Source organism: Triturus cristatus, chromosome 9 (assembly GCF_964204655.1).
Source record: "Triturus cristatus chromosome 9, aTriCri1.1, whole genome shotgun sequence".
In the NCBI taxonomy this organism is placed as follows: Eukaryota; Metazoa; Chordata; class Amphibia; order Caudata; family Salamandridae; genus Triturus; species Triturus cristatus.
The window spans coordinates 768,231,960-768,246,587 of NC_140592.1; positions in this window are offsets into that span (position 1 = coordinate 768,231,960).

The window sequence follows — 14,628 nt, forward strand, 5'->3', positions numbered from 1 at the left end:
CAACTCCTAAAATAATAGAAAACTTTTTCAAATATGAACCTAATATTGTTTTTTAAATCCAAAATTATGATTTGTTGTAGAATTTTGCCCTGAGGAAGTCTGCTGTGACATCAACAGCTTGAGACGAGACACATGTTGGCAAAAGGGTTTTCTTAATCAGAACCAAGGAATAAATAGACTCTTAAAACCACGATCTCAATTTAATTCTGTGTGCCTGGAGAACAATAACATTACATTTCTCAGAGAATATTGAAGCACCGTACACTGCACAACTCAACAAGCCCCATGGACCTTGATGTTCAACAGACTCCGGACGGATTTCATTCCCACATGCCCCAGGTGAGTGTCATCGCCTTATGAGGTCCGCAAGATAAAAGCATACCGTGAACAGCGCAACATCCTAGCCAGTCAACACCGATAAGCAAAAACAAGATCGCTCCTGCCCGGCGATTCATTCGTCATCAAAGACCGTAGACAAGGGTAGAAGTTTAGAACACTGTCCCAGGATCTGGAACTTTGTCAAAAGTGATGGGACTATGGTGACAGTCAAGAAAGAGCAAGATGTAGTAGCAAGGAACATTTCATTGTTCAAAAGGGTAGTGACATCATCCCAGCCCTCCGACTCATACAACAACAAAGACGATGCTGGCAGGCCGGAGTGCAAGGAAGGTGGCACAGCAGGGAAATACCACGCACAAGTCAAGGTCCAGAGAGTCCAGGAGGAGGCCGGCAAAACGACACGACTGTAGATTCCCCTGCCGGTGATCTGCCCTCTCGCAGTCAATCTCATTGATACAACCTCCGGCCCAACCCTCAACGCAGCCAGCAACTCAGAGACTTTGTATGTCAAGTAAAATAAACTTTGATCCTTGAAACCAAGCTGGGGAGACATGTAGCAGGTTAGCGGTCCTGCTCTCCTGGGAACACCAGGTTGAGGATACACCACGTCCTCTAGCCAGGGGAGGTTAAAATAAAAGTAAATGGACCCCTCGGGGTCTCACTCTGACACCGAGAAACCATGTGTCATGTGTGTGAGCCTGGAAGCGGGGTGCATCCAAGTACAGGTCGCTCACCAGGCCTGCACCTTCCAACACCACACGACTCACTAACGTGTTACTGAATTGCAATTTTAGATTCATACATACCAAAATGCTTTTTTGCACTGGCAAACGGCCGATTCGTTTGCAACCGCGAAATAGCTATGTACATCTTTTTTTTTTTTGGGCTGATTTATATAGCACAAACTCGACCCAAAGGTATTGGAGAGCTTTACATGGCTTTACATGATCACCGGTTACGTTACACAAGGACACATTCATTTTTAGGTCTCGCCTAGCGCTGGAGCCTGCATGCGCTCCTCGCTCTGTGAGGCTTATTGGAGTCGAGAAGATTTCAGAAGGGGACTGGAAGCCCCGCCCATCATTCCCATTGGCCGGCGTCATACTTTACGCTAAACGCTGGCCTCCGATTGAAAGTCTTTTTTTTTTTAAATAACTTTTTATTGGTTTTTCCATAACATATGTAACAATCTGTGACATTGCATACCTTGAGAATCGTTCCATCAGTATCTGTAGTTTCATTCCACATCAAAAACAGCATTACAATAATTGTCGAGTACAGTATCTCGGTTCTCCGCGTCAGTGCTCTAGCCAGGACTTCAGTGGTGCCCACCCGTCTCCCCGACAGTCCCCCAATTCGCCTATTCACTGAATCTGGATCTGAGTTCTCCCCAGGGGGTTCGCATATGTCCCCTCGGTAACTGTTCTATTTCCCCCATATCTGTGTCCATTTCTTGGGGCACCCTCTGTGGATATACACTGCCTTCTCCGCAATCATGATGGGGTCCATGTCACCACGCCACTGGGGGAGGGTAGGGGTCTGTCTGGATCCCCACCTCTGCGCTATGTTTCGTTTTGCCACCATCGTGCCTATTGTTACCCATGTTTGCATTGAGCGGTTAAGGTCCGTAGGTTCCCATACGTTGAGGAGACACCTCCTGGGTTCTGGGAGCGTCGTGGTTTGTGTCACCAGCGAAAGTGTACGCATGACCGCCCTCCAGTATTGGTTCACTATGGGACACGTCCATAAGGTGTGAAAGAGGGTCCCCTCCTGTCCACACTGTCGAAGACATAAGGGTGAGTCCGTCTGCTTGAGTTTGTATAGGAGAGTTTGTGTATAGTATGTGCGATGCAGTATTTTCAACTGTATTAGTTTGAGTTTGGATGGTATCGCTACCTCCCTGGGGGAAGATATGCCCTCCTGCCATTCCGTCTCGTCAAAGTCACCTAGTTCTTCCTCCCACTTCGCTTTAAGGACCACCAAGGGGTCTGGCTGATTGTTTATGATTTTACGATATGTCTGAGATATTGCTTGCTTGGTAAGGTAGTCTGTGAGGAGTCTGTCCTCCACTGGCGAGCAAGCCTGGCTGAAGACGGCTGAAATGCCAGAAACCGGTCCTAGGAAGCTTGTTTCCGGTCCAGGGAAGGCATGGCTTGGCAGTTCGGGCTGGACTGTTCCCATGAGGCACAGGGTCAGACTGATTTGCATATGGCCATGTCTGAACTGGGGTGGCAGAGTGGGCTAAAGAACGGTGATGGATCAAACCCAGATCTGTTGACTGGGTGTGAGTGTTTGATTGGTTCTAATGCTCCGTCCATCACCACCCCCTTTTGTACCGCTTTGTTCGCCAATAGTTGGCAGGGTATGCTCAGACGTTGAGTCCCTTGCTCACTTTGCCACTGGATTCAAGCAAGCCTGGCTGAAGACGGCTGAAATGCCAGAAACCGGTCCTAGGAAGCTTGTTTCTGGTCCAGGGAAGGCATGGCTTGGCAGTTCGGGCTGGACTGTTCCCATGAGGCACAGGGTCAGACTGATTTGCATATGGCCATGTCTGAACTGGGGTGGCAGAGTGGGCTAAAGAACGGTGATGGATCAAACCCAGATCTGTTGCCTGGGTGTGAGTGTTTGATTGGTTCTAATGCTCCGTCCATCACCACCCCCTTTTGTACCGCTTTGCAACCTGGTTGCCAACACTTTTGCCAAAATCTTTGCCTCCGCGTTGATCAGGGAGATCGGCCTGTAGGATGCACACTCGTGCTGTGGTTTATGGGGTTTGTGGATAGTCACTATAGTGGCCAACCTCTGGTCCCTCGGCAGGACCCCCCTCTCCAAACTGTCCATGTACATATTCAATAAGTGGGGCACAATCTGTGTCGCCACTTTTTATAAAGCTCCACTGGCAATCCATTCGGTCCCAGTGCTTTCCCTGTGTGTAGTGCAGCTATTGCCACCGTGAGCTCCTCAGGAGTCAGGTCTTTTTCGAGGGCAGCCACTGCCGGAGGGGCCAGGGCCAGCATAGTTATATCTCTGAGGAAGGCTAAGTTGTCGCCCACGGTGTTCGTGGCTTCTGGGGTATATATTCCTCGATAATGCAACGCAAATGCCTCCGCTATCTGTTGCGGCTCCGTCGTGGACGTGCCGTCATCTAGTTGGATTTGTGCCACCCATCTATTGGCTCGTTCCCTGCGCTCTAGCCATGCTAATAATTTTCCCGCTTTATCTCCCACTTCATATATAGTGTGCCGTGTTTCGGTGATCTTGTTTTTCGCCATCTCCCAGACATATGATTTATATTCTTGTTGTGCCAGTTGCATCTGGTGTGTTGTGTGCTCATCAACCTGCACCGCATGCGCTGCTTCTGCCCAGGACACCCTCTGCTCCAGCCTGTCAACTTCCTTTTTCTTGTGATCTGCTACCAGCGAGATAGCCTGCCCTCGAAGGACTGTTTTATAGGCTTCCCACAATGTCGTCGGGGATGGAACCGTGTTTTTGTTTTCTGCAAAGTATTGTTTCGTCGTCAAGAGAAGCCCTTTGGCAATTTTCGGGACTTTGAGGTATCCGGGAGACAGTGGGAACACCCTACGTCCCTGAGGGGCTACTGCTGTGTATGTGATTAGGACTGGAGAGTGATAAGATATGCCTCTAGGGAGGTGCGTCACCCCTGCAACCCCCATCACCCCGGTCGCTAGCATAAAGATATAGTCCAGTCTAGAAAGGCTATTGTGTACCCCGGAATGGAATGTATACTGCCTTTCTGTGGGGCATCGAAGTCTCCATATATCTACGAGTCCAAGAGCCTCCGTGAATTCCAGCAGCTGAAGACTGGCCATATTGGGTCCCCTAGAGGGCTGCCTATCTATGGACGCGTCCATGGTCGCGTTGAAGTCTCCCCCTATTATTAATTCGCCATGCGGAAGGGAGAGGAGAAACTCCCCCAGCGCACAGAGAGCGGTCTGATGCAATGTGGGAGGGATGTACACTGCCACTATGTTGTATATCTTCCCTTCCCATTGGCAGGTTACTGCCGCAAAACATCCCTGGTCGTCTTTTCGGGAGTCAGTGACTATCAGCGGGAAGTGCTTGTTCACCAATATCTCTACTCCCCGCGAGCGCGTGGTAAAATCGGAATGTATCATCATTTTGTAGCTCCATCTATCTAGGGCCTTACAGGTCGAGCCTGTTAAATGCAATTCCTGGAGCAGTGCAACTGCCGGACCTCTGCGCTTGATATATTGCAATACCAGTCCTCGCTTAATTTTATCGCCCAACCCATTTACATTCCAGGACTGCACTGTGAGTCGTGAGGCGGGCGTGCGGGGAGTCTGTATGTTTTCCCCCGTTTCAGCCATTGGGGTCTGCACTCGCAACATGCCCGTCTCCCACTGCACTGGAGCCCCCCGAGGTGTATGTCGCACCACTCGCTGCAACGCTGTGGGTGCCATCTGCTATAATCCTATGCGTCACAACAACATTACCAAATAAACCAATAGTAACTCTTAGAAACTGTGCCCTCCCCTCCGCCCCCCTCCCTGCTCCCCTGCCCGGCGGATTCCGAACTACCCGCCACCCCAACTCAGCAGAGTGCTTGATCCCCATAACTGTATACTTGCGTAGGGGGGAAAGAGTCACTTCGTGCTGCTCCGCCACCCCCGAGTTGTAGCACGATTCATTGCAAGAGCCTGAGAGTTCAAGAATCCATGAGTCTGACACAGCGCAACGTGCGCAGATCCACACACCAGTCCAGCTGCGGCATCGCCCTCAGCTGGTGCCAGCGCACCAGCCGTACATCATCAGTCCGCAGTGTGTATCTCCTGCGCCTGTGTTGCGTCGTCTATTTCCGGACTAGTGTCACCTGCGGGAATCGATGGCTGTGGCTGCAACGTGCGTGCCAGACCCGCACGCCGGACGTCCTTTGCTGGTCACAAGCCCTCTAACCAGTCAGAGGCCTCTTCGGGCGTGTTGAAGAACCACGTCTTCCCCTCCGTTTCAACACGAAATTTTGCTGGATAGAGCATTGCGTATTTGAGTTCACGACTGCGGAGTTCCTTTTTCACGTTCAAGAAGTCCCTACGTTGTTTGGTCACCGCAGCTGTGTAGTCCGGGTATAGTGTGATTGTACAGTTATCCACCCTTAGTGGGGGGGCGGCGCGTGCCTGCTGCAGGATGGCGTCCCGGTCTCGAAAGTTAAATATTCTTGCCAGGATCGGCCGCGGTGGGGCGCCCGGTTGGGGCCTGCCCCCAGGTACTCAATGCGCCCGCTCCACGGAAAAGAAGTTGGACAATCCACGAGGCTGTAGCTGGTCCAAAATCAGCTTCTCCACGAAGAGATCTAAAGCCGGGCCCCGGACGCTCTCCGGCACACCCACCAGGCGTATGTTGTTCCTTCTGGACCGCCCCTCCTGATCCTCCAGCTTGTCCAGCAATTGTTTCTGCATCGTTTCCAGTGCATGTATCTGATTTTTGAAAATTGCAGCGTCTTTAGTCAGAGTCTCTGTGGTTGCTTCTACCTCCTTGACTCGCGTGTTCATTTTAGAGATGTCCGCATGAAGCAGCCCCACATCGGTCGAGATCGTCCCCATGGTTCCATTCATCTGAGCCAATTCGGCCATCACATCTTTGAGGGTGATCTCCGGTGGCGTCTCAGGTGGTGGGCCCGGGCCCGCGGCGTCCTGCGGCGTCAATGTCTCGGTACGCCCTCGATGATAGGCGTAATTTTCCAGCTTATTGTGGGACGATGCACGCTGCCCCTTGCTCCCCATCTTGTCCAAGAGGCGAAGGTGGGGTCCAATTCCTCCGAGAAGTCACCAATGTGGGTGGGAACCAGCTGTCGCTGCCGCCTGCCACGGGAGTGTTCCCACACGCGGCCTGTCGGTTTCACCGGTCCCCAATTAGCAGGTTTTGCGGGGGGTCAGACCGCCCCGGCCTCTTCTATCCGCCGCGTGCCGCCAGCTATGCAGCCAACCTCCCTCGGGGTCGTCTGTTCGTCTCACACATCCGCCGCATGGGGTGCCACCCAGTTCTTTATGTGCTGCACAGCTTTGCCCTGGCGCCTCACATGTCCCCGGAGTCGCGCCTGTTCGGAGCACCCCTGAGTCTCCCGGGGGAGGTCCTCGCCGACGCACACCCAGGCGGCCCCGGACGGCCCCCCGCGCCTCTGTCCCGGATCCTGGGCCTAGGGATTGCGCCAGACCGCGGGGTATTCAGCCCGCGGTGCTATCCTGGATGCCACGTCGTCAGCGGCGTCTATCGGGGCCCAAGCACGATGTTTCCCGCTGGCGCACCGGGCGGTGTCTCGGGCCACGGCCCCCGCCCATGGATCGGGCCCGGGGAGCGGCCGCCCCGCAGCGCTATAGGCCCCCACCAGCGTCTGGGCAGCTGGGTCCACCGCGTCAGGCCCTCGTGCGGCACGTCTTCCCTGTCCCGGGGTCCGCCTCACCTTTGCCGCTTCCCCGGGGGAGTATCAGGGCCCGTTGGTAATCTTCCTCCTCCACAGGCGGGTGCACGCTTCACAGGCCCAGGACACCGTCCACTCGCCGCCGCGAGTCCCAGGCTGCCGCACCTCCATTCAGCCGGATATCTGGGGGGCCGACTGCATGCCCCGTTCCGCGCCCCCGGTCTCGTGTCTCTCCAGCGCCGCCAGGTCACTCGGGGCACCGCGGTTATTGCCGTGTGCGCGAGCGTCTCACGCCACAAGGCGCCTCCGCCAGGAAAGGCAAAATCGAGGCCCCGGCTCCTTCGCCTCCACCAGGCCCGAATCTGCAGGTCCCACTGCGCCGCGTCTGGAAGTCCACCCGGGGCCGAAACTTCTCCCACTCGTCACCGTGGCCCCTCAGACCGCCACCACCGTAGGAACTCTCGGTTTGCAGCGGATTAGTGTCAGGATTGTTCGGCGGGTGGATTGCAGGCACGGAGCTTCCCTAAGCTGCGGCCATCTTCGTTGGCTGCTGGCCACGCCCCGAAAGTGAGGCTTTTTTGTTACCGCCCTGTCTCCTTTTGGCCCTGCCCATCTGGACTTGATTGTGTACTGGCGGCGTTAGACTGTCTCCTTTAATTACTGGGTAAGCACTTTGTGTTTCCCCTTATCTCTGTCTCTCTCCCCGAGCAGATGGAGATCTGCAGAGACACAGCTACTTGCGCTGCCTTTATGCACTACAGGCTTCTAATTACTTTCAACATGCTGCGCTTACATAAAGCACATTTTTTATCCCAATCTGACCCTGTTCTGCCCCTTTTACTCTCGCTCTCTCCTACCCCTCTTTGTCTCTACCGCCCCCCCCCCCCCCTCTCCTCCCCGGACTCCCCTTGCTCCGGTCCCGGCGCTGACAGGAAAATTAGACTTAAAGAGAAGGCGCGTCTCTCCTCCCTCCCCGGCTCTTCCCACCTTGGGTTTCCCCTTCAGCCATCAAACGCCGCGAAGCCCAGGAGGCAGGAGCTGGTGAGCAGCGAGGTGCTGTAGATACCCCGGGACAGGAGCTGGTGAGCAGCGAGGCACTGTACATACCCCAGGGAAGGAGCTGGTGGGCAGTGAGGGGCTGTAGATACCCCGGGGCAGGAGCGGGTGAGCAGTGAGGGTCCCGCTGCCCCAATTATTGTGCCCCCTACTGTTGTCACCTCTGCCCCCACTCGTCTCTGTCCAATCTGTGATCTGATAGTGATTCCGCCCTGTCTGTCCTTTGTGCTCTCCCTCTCCACCCATGTTCACTTCTACCTCTCACTTTTCTGGGCTCTCTGCCCTATCCTGACTTCTGACAGTACTCTTGTGCTCTCTGCCCTATCCTGACTTCTAACAGTACTCTTGTGCTCTCTGCCCTATCCCGACTTCTTGCAGTACTCTTGTGCTCTCTGCCCTATCCTGACTTCTGACAGTACTCTCGTGCTCTCTACCCTTCTGCTACCTGCCCTTTATCCTTTGTGCGCCCTCTGCTACTTGCCTACTGTCACATTCACCCTCATGCCATCTGTCTCCTTCGATCTCTGCTGCCCCTTCTCTCTCTGCCCTCTGCTCACTGCCCGCTCCTCCCTGTTCTCTTTGTTTATTCTGCCCTCAGACTCTCTCGCATCTTCTCTCTCTGCTCACTGTTCCTGTCCTGTCTGCCCTCCCCCTGTCCTCGGTGCCTGTCCTTCCCTTGGGGACTCTTCCACCTCTCCTCTCTGCCTCCACCCTTTATGCCCTTGGGGTTTACTGTGCACTGTCCCTTCATGTGCTCTCTGCCTCTGCTCACTGTCCCTGTCCTGTCTGCCCTCCCCCTGTCCTCCGTGCCTGTTCTACCCTTGGGGCCTGTTCTACCCTTGGGGTCTGTTCCACCTCTCCTCTCTACTCCGTGGCTCTCAGCCTCCACCCTTTATACCCCCGGGGTTCACTGTGCACTGTCCCTTCACGTGCTGTCTGCTGCTGCTCACTGTCCCTGTCCTGTCTGCCCTCCCCCTGTTCTCCGTGCCTGTTCTACCCTTGGGGTCTCTTCCACCTCTCCTCTCTGCATCCACCCTTTATACCCTCGGGGTTCCCTGTGCACTGTCCCTTTAAGTGCTCTCTGCCTCTGCTCACTGTCCCTGTCCTGTCTGCCCTCCCCCTGTCCTCCGTGCCTGTTCTATCCTTGGGGTCTCTTCCACCTCTCCTCTCTGCCCCTTGGCTCTCTGCCTCTACCCTTTATACCCTCGGGGTTCACTGTGCACTGTCCCTTCACGCGCTCTCTGCCTCCTGCACTTCCTGTCACATTCACCTTCACGCTGCCCTAGGTTTCTGCTTCCTTTCCTCCCTGCTCTCTGCCCCAACCCCTCTCTTGCATCAGTTGCACTTTGGGGCCCTGGCGCATATTTTCCTCATCCTCAGAGTTTGACCTTGAGTAAGAGAGAGAAAAACCGAAAAGGGGAAAAGAGGATCAGAAAGATGGAAAAAAACACTGACAAAGATAGTGAGATAAAGTGGCAGGAAGACCGAGTGCCCGGGGTGGATGAAAGAGGCAAGAGTATTCAGTGAGGCCAAAACATTGGGCCCCGGCACCTATTGTCTTATAAATGAAGCCAGTGCTTTAAATAGGAAAAAATAAGTGCAGGTACTTATTCAAATGAGCTGGAGGTGTGGTGGCTTGACGGGGCGAGGGGCGGGCAGGGCTAAGGGCGAGACATGATGACTTCTATACCAGTTGTATTGTATTAATTATAAACAAGGGAGAACCCGTTAGGTGAGAAGGACCTAGGGTGCTTACTATTTCAAAAAACAAATGGTCCTTCAAAATCACTTTAGTGTATGAACAATAAATATAGATCAGAATCGGCGCTATATTGATTGGAAATATCCAGCCGAACATATAGATTTAATAATATACGTGATGAATAAAATATACAAACAACAAAATAGAGTGGGACACAGTCCTGTGTCCTTCAACAAACAAAACACTTAAAGACAATCACAATTTTGAAGACATTTTTCAGGCTAAACAAATAAGCTTAACGCCGATAGAGAATAAAGGGGCAAGCTTTTTAGACGGTAAACCGTCATGCACAATTTTTAACTCATGTGTTTAACATGCATGCTGTTCAGCAGGTCGACGACGTTTCGATCTATTAAGGGATATATAGATCATCATCACGACTAATTAATGACAAGCCTGAGAGCGCACTGCCTGTAAAAAATGGAAAAAGCGGGAGAGGAGGCAGGGAGGAGAACATTAAAATCTCAACACAGATAGGGAAACAGTGTACCACACGGTGTACTTAAAAGTGCAAGGTCAGTTGGTGCAGGTCATATCAGAAGGATCATTCACTAAAAGTTTAAGCAAAACTTGGGCAAGAACCAGGAATAAAGCAATGACTCCTTAATTCATTTAACATGACAATCTCAAAGCCAAACAGAAGAAAAAGGTTGAAAATTCAATTCAAAACTGTAAGGGTGACATGGTGCGTTCTCACACGCGCGTATGGTGAAGCAGAGTGAAAGACGGTGACGTAGCGCGTGATGGAGGCCCGTTGATGTTGAGAGGTATTGGGAGTATGGTGATGGTGCCGAAACGGGAATAACGGAGTGGGTAGATTGTGGGTATGGTGCTGTATAATTAAGCGACAATTTAGACATTAACGAGTTCGCTAGCTGACACTAACCATGCGTTAGAGGGAACTCACCGTGACCAATTGGACGCGGAGAAAACCGGAGGTATCCCGGGTTTAAAGGGCTTCTAAGGAAGGAAGGATAAGGTTAGAAGGGATGGGGAGATAAGGTGGGGGGTACAGAACGCGAGGTGAATGCCAAAACTCACCAATCAGTTCAACCAGGTGAACCCAACTGCGGTACTGTGGAGCAGAATTAATTTAAAAGCGACGGCGCCGATGAAGGGGATCTGGGCGTCCGCGTTGTAGGTGGGCAGCTTGTCGATCACAAGGTTGCCTAGGATGGGAGAAAGGAGGTGAGGAATGGTGTGGAGAACCTATGCGGGGGAGCTCCGCAGCGTAGCAAGGCATATTCTTACCTCAGTGCAGGTGACTAGCTCGAGCGCTGGTGAGGTGAAGCCCGCGAATGCTTAGGTTAAAGGAGAGGTGTTTGGACACATGATGATGCACGCTCTCTGCGTTCAATCAGAGCAATCGCCGACGGAGTGAAGGATTGTGTGGCGGCCATGTTGGGTCAGTGGGGGCCGTCGGAATTGCGTATGAAGGGATTGAAAGCAGTGACATTATTAGATTGTATAAACCAGAATTACTGAGAGCATTAATATCAACATACGAAGAAATTGCAGGAGGCACATGTAGCAATTGAATAGCATTTAAGAAGGCTATATGATCAAAGGACAATTATTTCGAAATTCAAATTAAGGTCATCCAATCCTCATTTCTGTTTAGGCCATTTCAAATTGTGTCCAAACGGATAATGAGCTTGAGCTCCTCTTTGTTAAGGATTTGTGCCAGGTCAGCGCCTCTCGGTGGCAGCTTGATGGTTCTTAATACAGTCCACTTGATCTCATTATCCTGATGGCCGGCATGGTTAAAATGTTCGACCAGTGGCGCATTTTGGACGTTGCATCGGATCCTACTGCGGTGTTGTCCAATTTTTGTTTTGATTTTCTGAGTAGTCTGGCCAATGTAGTTCTTATGACAAGGGCATTGAATCAAATAGATTACGTTGCATGTATTACAATTAGAAAAACCATTAGACTTAATAACAATATTGTCAAAAGAAAAAGTTTTTCCTTCCATTGTACATTCGCACATATTGCAGTTGCCACATTTAACGTGCCCAGTCAAAGGTGCCAGACCCCAATGTGCATCCAGTGTGAGTGGAGGTACTGTTTTGGGAAATGCGGCTCTCACTAGATGGTCTTTCAAATTGCGATTCTTTCGAAAGGCAAACATTGGCCGTTCTAGGTTCAGGGTACCAACATTTAATGTGGGCCAGTGTTTAAGGATAGATTTGCGAATGGGGTTGGAAATTACAGAGAAGGTGGTTACGCAAACTATTCTCTTCATGTCTTTTTTTGGGTTTGGGTGAGAGCAAGACTTCTCTGGGACAGTACCAAGCGCGTTTCTGGGCATTGCGAACAAGCCGCTTCGGGTAGCCACGGGTTTTAAGTTTCTCCGAAAGAACAGATGCCTCTAGGAAGTAGTCTTCCTTAGAGAAACAATTGCGTCTGATCCGCAAGAATTGAGAATATGGTAGAGAATCCCTCAGAGCCCTGGGGTGGTTACTCTCATATCTCAATAAATGTGTTACGTTCAGTTGGTTTTCTGAAGAGTTTGTTGAGGAGTTCACCGTTGGAGTGTGTGGCGGGGTAGGGGGGACAGAGTCGGCAACCAGACCAGGATGGGGTAAAGAGGGTTTTATTTTGTACAACACTTTCTTTTGGCGTGCTGCCCGTCGTGATGCTGCAGAAGAGGGGGAGTCCGGTTTGCTCCTTCTTGGCGACACCAGACTGAGAGAATGGGGTAGTGGTTTCACCGCCGTAAACTTGTTGGATGTTTCAGCTCTCGTGGGTGATCCGGAGCGGTCGGTACACGAAGAAAAGAAAACAAGAAACCAAGGACTAGGACAATCATCCTGTACTGCTGCCAACAGGGGCCGGGAGTGAAGGAAACCGAGTGCTCAAGTGCTCTTAGCGCTCCAGTAAGTGAAAGCGGGTTTTAGTGCTTAGTGAGGGGAGGGAGTTTGTCGGACCCTGCGTTCTGTACAAACACTGGCTCGGTACGGATGCTCAGTGCGTAGGCGGTGTCCTTCTTCCCACCCAGCCCGCTACCCTTCCCCGTACCTGTTCGAGCCACGCTCCTCCCGTGGGAACGTGGCGGGGCGGCTCGAGGAGTTGTTGGCCTCCTGGCTTGTTGGGGTCTTCTCTACTCGTCTCGTCTTCTAGTTCGTCGCTCTCTCCTTCTCTCCACTCCTGCTCCCGATTCTTCTTACGCCTCCACTCCAACTCTCCTTCCACCTCCAGGGAAATGCCGTCCGTCTTCTTCCGGGATTCCGCTGTCTTTGTAACACCCACCACCGTGACGTCAGCAGGGGGCGGGGTCTCGTCGTGCTGAAAGGCTGAATTAAAGGAACCTCGTTCCGACTCTTGTGTCCAGTCTTGTGAATGATATGGGTACCACTCGTCCGTTGTGTAGGGTACTGCTGGCCGCTGTAGGGGAAGAGAAGGTGGCACAAGATCGCCTTGTGAACATGGTTTTCATGGACACGTTTCTGCCTCGGCGGCATTCTCTGCCCCGTCACAGAGTCGTATATGGTGAGATCAAGAAAGGGAATGGCGGACTGGTCGGTAGAGAGTGTAGACTGTAGACCTAGGCAATTATTGTTAAGCCAATATAAAAAATTATTTAGCGTACCCTCATTGTTATGCCAGATTAGGAAAACGCCGTCAATATATCGGCGCCATAATTTAACCCCAGAGAAAAAGGGGTTAGTAGGTGTCAAAATGATGGTGGTTTCCAAAAAATCCATACAGAGAATGGCCAGATTCGGGGCAAAAACTGCGCCCATCGAAGTGCCTTTCACCTGCTGGAAAAATCCATCATCAAAGCTAAAAAAGTTTCTGGTCAGACATAGTTCAAGTAATTTCAGAAGAAATAATGTAGGGACTGTATGTGGTCTGGGCCTTAAGTCAAGAGTTTGTTGAATCACTGTAAGAGCAAAAACCTGTGGGATGTTAGTATACAATGATTCAACGTCCAGAGTACAGAGCAAATCCTCAGTCGTGTTAAAGGGATGATGTTCAACCATATTAATCATATCCATGCTGTCCCTGATGTTGCACTGGGTTTTGGGTACAAAGTCCTTAATGAAGAAGTTAACATATTGGCCTAGTGGTTCCAGTATGGAGCCACAACCAGATACTATAGGGCGGCCTGGTGGAGTAGTCTGGTGTTTATGAATTTTAGGTAATGTGTAAATAACTGGTAATCTGGGTGACTTTGCAGTAAGGAATTGGAATTCTTTCTGGCTAAGGAAGCCATCATCTTTAGCCTCAGTGGTGATTTGGAGAATAAGGCCTTGTAGTTCCTTAGTGGGGTCCCTAGGAAGCCTGCAGTAGTGGTCTGTATTCTGGAGTTGACGAAATATCTCGGCTTTGTAGGAATCTAACTCTTGTAAGACAATGCCGCCACCCTTGTCTGCTGATTTAATGATAAGGGAGTTGTTATTTTTCAAAGTTTCAATGGCCTTCTTTTCTTGGAGAGTTATATTAAATGGAATAAATTGTTTTTTGTCTTTGAGTGCATTGAGGTCTTTAAGCACCATTTTTACAAAAGTGATGATTTCCCCCGGTAACATGTTTGCCGTTGGGGAGAAGGTGAAGGGAGGGCGAAGCGGTGTGTTTGAAGTTGAGTTTGGTGTAGGGTTATTCAGAAAGTAAGCATGCAGACGTAGCCGTCTGAAAAATCTAAGTAATTCGGCGTGTAGTTCAAGAACGTTGGGATGAGTAGTTGGGACGAATGAAAGGCCTTTGCTGTGCAGGGATAGTTCAGAGTCAGCTAGGTTGTGTGATGATAAATTAAAAATAGGGATGGTGGTTAATTCCTGAGCAGTATTGGCATTAGGGTTTACCATTGGTAAAATTTCTGTCTGGGCTGACGTTCCCCTGGTGGATTGTACCATCGCTGTGCCCGTTTGACCCGTCCCCGTTTTGGTTGTTCTGTTTGGCCTCTCCCTAAAAAAATTTGGTTCCTGGATGAAGTGCCAAGTCCTATACCAGTTGTAGTACATAACAAAACACATGAGAAATGCGTTTATAGAAATAATACAGGTTAACTCCTTACACAAAATGAAAGCCACATGCAATGATTAATTAACATTTCCTTCTTTTGAAATATTTG